This window comes from Manacus vitellinus, unplaced genomic scaffold (genome assembly GCF_001715985.3).
Source record: "Manacus vitellinus isolate BGI_N305 unplaced genomic scaffold, ASM171598v3 scaffold_3_pilon, whole genome shotgun sequence".
Taxonomy (NCBI): Eukaryota; Metazoa; Chordata; class Aves; order Passeriformes; family Pipridae; genus Manacus; species Manacus vitellinus.
The window spans coordinates 16,566,500-16,572,978 of record NW_021940535.1 but is presented as its reverse complement, the minus strand read 5'-3'; the positions used below and the strand labels follow the sequence as shown (position 1 = coordinate 16,572,978).

At 38.4% G+C, this 6,479-nt stretch overlaps 1 long non-coding RNA gene across 1 annotated transcript; it reads right to left on the bottom strand.

Moving 5' to 3' along the window:
• Positions 1–4,372: 4,372 nt before the first annotated feature.
• LOC108640146 lies at positions 4,373–6,077 on the bottom strand. The gene is made up of 2 exons (XR_001920956.3): positions 5,776–6,077; positions 4,373–5,201 (listed from the first exon to the last, which is right to left on the bottom strand). It is a non-coding gene; the product is annotated as an uncharacterized LOC108640146 (long non-coding RNA).
• Between the last annotated feature and the right edge of the window lie 402 nt (positions 6,078–6,479).

Genomic DNA, 6,479 nt, shown 5'->3' with positions numbered 1-6,479 from the left:
TAAAATGAATCATGTACAGCAAACCAGGACTGCTGCAATGAATATTGTGAGGACCAGAGAAAACAGAATGAGTGCATCTGTTCAAAGCTTTCTGCATTGGCAGAGAACCACTACTGCATTCAGCAGAAACAGAGCAAGTCACAAACATTAGTGTACTCTGGTCTCATTAGCTCCAGCTGTTTAGTAAATAGGCTGTTCTTAGTGTGGGAAGTGTGCCTTTTGCAACCCTCTATCCTTAGCCAAGTAGCAGATAGCGATCTAGTTTGAAGACAGCCAATTACATATATATTAGAGAAAGACAGAGGGAGGGAGTTTCTTCTTGGCAGTTACTGATCTTGGAATGTGCATGGTCAGACATGTTCAGTCTATGTGTCATGCTGGAGCAAATATAGGAGAAATATTGATGTTCCTCCAAGCATTTTCTTTAGTCTTTGAAATTACTTCGTTCAAGTTGGTCTCTGTTTAATTCTCATCATATACTATGCTAGCTGCATGGCATGTTACTGGCTTATTGTTGATGTTGGTTTTATCCTAATACTTACATGTGTAGGCTGAGTGGGTGCATTCCTAGCCATGTAGAATTGTGGGACAAAGTTCTCATGAGACTACAAGCAGCTGCCTCCGTGGATTGAAGAGGTAGAGCAGTGAAACGAAACTGCTCATCACATTTTAAGTGATCCCTGCTAAAACAAACACAGAATTAAATTTGAGCATGAATCAAATTTAAGCACCATAACATTTTGATAGGAGTGGAATTTCTTTACTGGATGCCACCTGCCTTATCATGCACTACCGGTTTATGTCAAATACTTTACACTTATCGTGTGATATTTTAAATTAATAGTCTCCTTGTGATAATATACACGAAGTCTTATTTCAATTCATTGGAGATTTACTTGTCCTCATAGTTAGAGACCGTAATATAAATAGAAGTACCCTACAAATTTTCAAAACAATCATCTATTTAAACCAGTTTCACTACTGGTTTTAGTAAGCAAAATATTTACTGTAACATTACTTTGTGTTCAATCTTTTTAGCAGTAAGACAGCTGTACGTATGGTCTTTAAGTATTTCTGTGTACATTTATCTACTCTGAGAGCATACCTGGGTACAACCACTTACCTAAATGACCAATCACAGCTCTCATTTTTCTGCAAACTACACAGGAAAAAGTGTAATTTTGTTCTAAAATATTTATGGAACTAAGTTGATGCCCATTACATTATACATTCCACATTGTATGTAGTTGTAATAAGGTGTAAACAAACACTGCATATTTTAATATCAAATATTTACATTTGCAATATAGTAATTTCCATATTGTACTGCATTTAAAAAATTCATCATAACTCATTAACATAATTGTGAAATAACGGATCAAACTATTGAGTAGGATTGTGGTAGAACAACACGACAGTGATCAGCATACTTGTACTGCCTTCTTTGTGAATGAGCTTCAGGCCATGATTCCAAGGTATTTAAGAAAAGTCTACCCATGTCTGGATCATCTAACAACATAAATTTAGCTGGGTCATGCATATTTACACAAATGTATTTCAAATACCTTTGTTGCATTAGCAAGAGCCCACACTGGTGGTTTTCTGTGGCTATTCAGACTGTCAATGCACTGCCTGACATTCTCATCTGAACCTTGCCCAGGACTTACATGCCTGATGTATCCATGGCGTGTTTGTCAGTAGCATTTCCTGGGGCCAGACTGATCCACAACCAGTCTCTTGGAAAACACCAGGTCTTTTCCATCTTAGTCCTCCAAGAACAACATGCCACTCAGTGACAATTTGGCAGAGGGACTGAAGGGGTTAAACCCTGCTTACTCTCCAATTACTGCCCCATAACTAACCTGTTAATTGCTGTTCTATTGCCAGAGGTGTGGAAGACTTTGGAGCGGTGCAGGTTGTGAGCCCGCTGCTGACAGGGTTAACTGCAGGGACTCCAGGGCCCTGCACCTGGACTGCCCTTGCATGGCTGGGACCGCTGCACTGACCTCTCTGACTGTCCCCAGGACTGCACCATCTCCTGCTGCAGGAGAGGCAGGTTGTGTTAGAGACCCTCGCGCTTACATGCCTGGCTTCTGTCCTGAACTGCACTCTCTCACACGGAATGTGGAAGTGGTGTCACTTGTTAACATCAAATATTTTTTTAAGTGTGACTAGAAGTGCTCTAGTATCCAAGTCCATCTAGTGTCCTCACTGTCAGCTCAGTCTTAAACTGTGACACACTTTCTCTGAGCAGCATAAACAGAGTTGCTGCTAAGGCAGGGGCTGGTCATAGTAATTAAATACATTTGTACTGAAGTTCCTTTTCTAGGAGAAAGCTTCCTTGTGCACTGAACACATAGGGCAAGAGAAGTTGCATGCGGAGATGAAGCAAAGGAGGTTGAGCTGGCCCTGCTGGGAGGAATTCTCAATGTGAATAAAATTAATATCCACGCTATTAACATCTGAGGTTTTTAAAAGAGTTGGTGACAGTGGGAAAAGCTGCAAGTGCTGAGGTGGGGCAAAGACAACAGAAAGATACACATAAGAGAGAAGGCGATGTGTTTTGAGATCTGTGCTGAACATCCATGACATGGCAGTGGCCATCAGCATGTTATCTGAGCTGAGAGGCAGATTGCTGTGATCATTTGTAGGCTGGGAATCACCAACTGCATTATGGCATTGTTAATTAGTGTGGAGAATGCAAAGAGCCAGCAAGGTTTGGACATGGCATGCCATTCACAAAGACACTCCCTTGAGCTCAGGGTGCTGAACACAGCAAAGCATGCTAGGCTTGCCTCACTTGAGTAACTTTCCTCTGTGTTAGCCACATAACCCCTTTCTTCCTGTCCCTCTATGCCAGCCCTGAAAACTCCTGAAAAGGAGCTCTCTCTTTTCAAAGGGCAATATATTTTTGGCTAAGACATGGAGTTTTGTTCCTAGAAGTTCATCCAAGACTCTTTGGGCAAGAAAATGTGAGTGGTAATTAATTTTTACCCAGCAAGACTCTCCTTGCTCATTGAAGGTCCCCATTACCAATGTATTTCTATAGCCTTCCACACAGAAATCCATGATTGATCCAGAGTGAGTATCAAGACTGCTTCCTAATAGCAGTTTATGTCTACTCATTCCTGTGAGGCAAGAAGGTGAAGGAGGCATGCATGAATATGTTGAATCTGTGGGGAAAAGTGATGACTGATGTAAACAACAGAGAAGCCCACTATTCTGGGAAGTGTCTAAAGAGATGGTATTTTGCTCTTTTGAGCTAAAATTCAATCATCTCTGACAAATTATGTTTTGATTTATGATTAGTAGTTATGGGGAGGAAATAGGAAGGACAAGCTTTTCTGCACAGCTTCATTGTACCACCAGTTTTGACTGGGATTGATGATGATTAGGTCAGGATGAGCATTTGCATTTTCTTTCTCAGAATGGCGTTATGTGGTTCTTGTGGCAATCCAGGAAGAGGAAAGTCTCAGAGAAGACCCAATGGCTCAACCTCCATTGAGGCAGAGCATGTTGTTAAGGTGTGGCCAGTGCACTCACATAGCTTACACTGAGGTCAAAGGCAGAAAGAGAAGGAGGGTACAAGTTTTGGAAAATTTGGATAAATAAATAACGGAAGCAAAGAACAACAGAAAGAGCTGAGTGAATGATGTGTAAACACCCAACTGAAAGAGGGCTAGGGTAGGCACACATGAAGACATCAGCAAACAATAAACCTGAGCACAGAAAGTGGGGAAGACAATAAGAAGGAACTACCAAAAAGAAAATTTTGGGCTAACTATGAAGGGTCCAGTCAGGCGCAGACTAGCAGAACCATAGATAGTCAGACAGTTTGAAGTTACCCATCCAACAAATTAATGAACAAACCCTTTGAGCAAATTTGTACTGGCAGCTTGAGTTTATACTGGTTTAGTGCTTTGAATCATTAGATCATGATGGGTTTGATTCGGTACTAGATACCCTAAAATTTGAATTACTCTTTTATAGTCCACAACACAGGGAACATGCTCACTGCGTGCTCCTGACAATTACAAAGCAGTTTAGAAGAGAAAGTTTATATAATAATATAGTTCTGCGAGTACTCTTTTCTAGCTGACTTCAGTTGTTTAGCTTTCCAGGAACCTGTTTACTAAAAATTCCCTTTGCTCAAATGCATTGTTTCAGATTAATTATGTCAGATCTACACTTGAACTAAAAAAATTAAAAAAAAAAAAAAAAAAAAAGGGAGACCTGAACAGGTAAAATGTGCACAATACTCAGCCACACACTTAAACATAAGCATTATCCAAATTTACAACTGCCTAACAAAATTACTTGTTATAGATCAGCTATTCAACAATTTCTCAGGTGCCCTAATTTGTAACAGAGCTCAACAGCAACAGTTCCTATTTATTTCAGTAGGAGTTGTGTAATTCAACAGTTTGTACGATTAAACAAGCAATGTTTAAAAATGGTCACTGCTAGCTGCTTCATGCCCTTCTCTATTTTCATTAGGTGTTAATATTAAGCAAGGAGATCAGAAATGCATCAAAAATCTTTTGTTATTCCTTTAGATCCTTTAACACATTGGTATTTCTGGGTCTTGAACGTTTCTCTCCAAGATATCAGCTGTCCTCCATTATTTGCTTCAATAGTGGTGTTTCTCCTTAGTATTTTAGTCTTGCTGCATTTATTACGAGAATGGGTAAATAGAATAGTAAATGCAACACAATAAATGTTTATATGTCTAAGTTATGGTCTCCTGTTCTATTTTTACCCAACTAAAACTCCTTAAATTCTCTTTCCACTACCTACCTTATATTGCTCCCATCTACCTATAGATTCTTCATGCTCCTTAGGGCCCTCCCGTTTTTATTTAAGAAAATAAGAACACATTACCTCAGTTTTTAGTTGAAGTAAAATCATCCAAATCAGTGGTTGTTATATGCCTCTTCCTCACTATGACTGTGGCCACTGCTGGTAGAGGTAGCAGAAGCTGCAGTAGCAACAGCTTTCAGTATTGGCCAGGACAAGGTGTTTGACTACTCAGGAATTATTTAGCCAGCACTTTGCTATGGCACATTTATATTAGAATCTGGGAATCTCAATCTAGGTCTTCAGCACAGCATGAGTTCCAAAAGCATCTCTCCATTTCTGAGCACTTCAGAAAGCTGCATCCTGATCACAGCATTTCTTTCTTTAAGATACATGTCTGTCACCTGTGAGGAAGGAAAACAATCTTTTGAATGACTTCGAATATATGTGCCTTAATAATTTTTAAATTCATTTTAATGTTCTAGAATAAAATTTTTCACCTACAGGATGCATTAAAAGCAACTTGGTTTGATATACTTATATTTGTGGGGTTTTTTTATAGCCTAAGGAATATGGAAGCAGCAGTCCTCATTATTTTATAAATTTCTTTTTGAAATCTACTGTGGATTTAATTTGTAGAACAGAAAATAAAAATGTTTTTCATCAATGCAGTTCTTCTAGAATATTCCTCCATTTCTTGCAAACTATGAAGCAAAGAACCTTAAAAAGAGGTACTGTATGTTTTACCTTAGTGACAGACCAAAATACGAAAGAAGGCAGCATAACCACTTTTGCAACACATCTGTTAAGTGTTACACAATTATCATATCCATTCTTTTAAAACTAATTTTACAAAGAACAACTTAGCAATACACTGTGTTCTTATATAACAGTTAATTTTCCTGTACTGTGCTTCATAGTAAATTCATGCCAAAGTTTTTAGCATCATGCTATTGAATTGTTGTAATAACAACTCACCTTCTTTTTTATTTAGCTGGTTTTCACTGAGCCGTATTATTCCACACATGTTCTTCTTCTGGAAGTTTTTATTCCAGAAAGCCTTTGAAGAGTGGGAAGCTCTGAAGCTCTTGAAATTTATCTGGATGTAGAGTGCTTTCTTGTATGTTGGCTTTTACTGCTGCTCACATTCTTTTATTTCCGGGTAATCGGTGCAATGAGTTTGTCAGGTTTTCATGAAAAGGCAATACACATTATCCAGAACTTGCAACACAGCATCAGTTCCTGTCGCATTTAACATTTTTTTTTCTATGCTGTGTCTTAAATTAAAAATGCAATTTATGCCTCAATATCTTTTCTAGCAGATTTTGAAAATATTTGACTCTGTCAGAATTCCATTTACCTTGTAATGAGTACTGAAGTCAGTTCTTTGGGTCAAGACAGAGATATTATTACAGATTCTTTTGTGTCCCTGTACCCTTTGAGATACATTTGACATTCTACTGAAACATGACATTTTTCTGCTGAGTTCATTTCTCTTGTGGCTCATGATGGGAAACATGGAAGCTCTTTTTTTTACTTTACATTTTTCAGTCACTTTATTGAAAAGGCACTTGTTAGTTCCAAAGGCATGCATGAGAATTCCTCAGGTTTGCTAACCTGTTTTTTTCAGTTGCTCATTATTTTCTATCATTTCTCTCAAAATATGTTGGACTCAGTTTTCT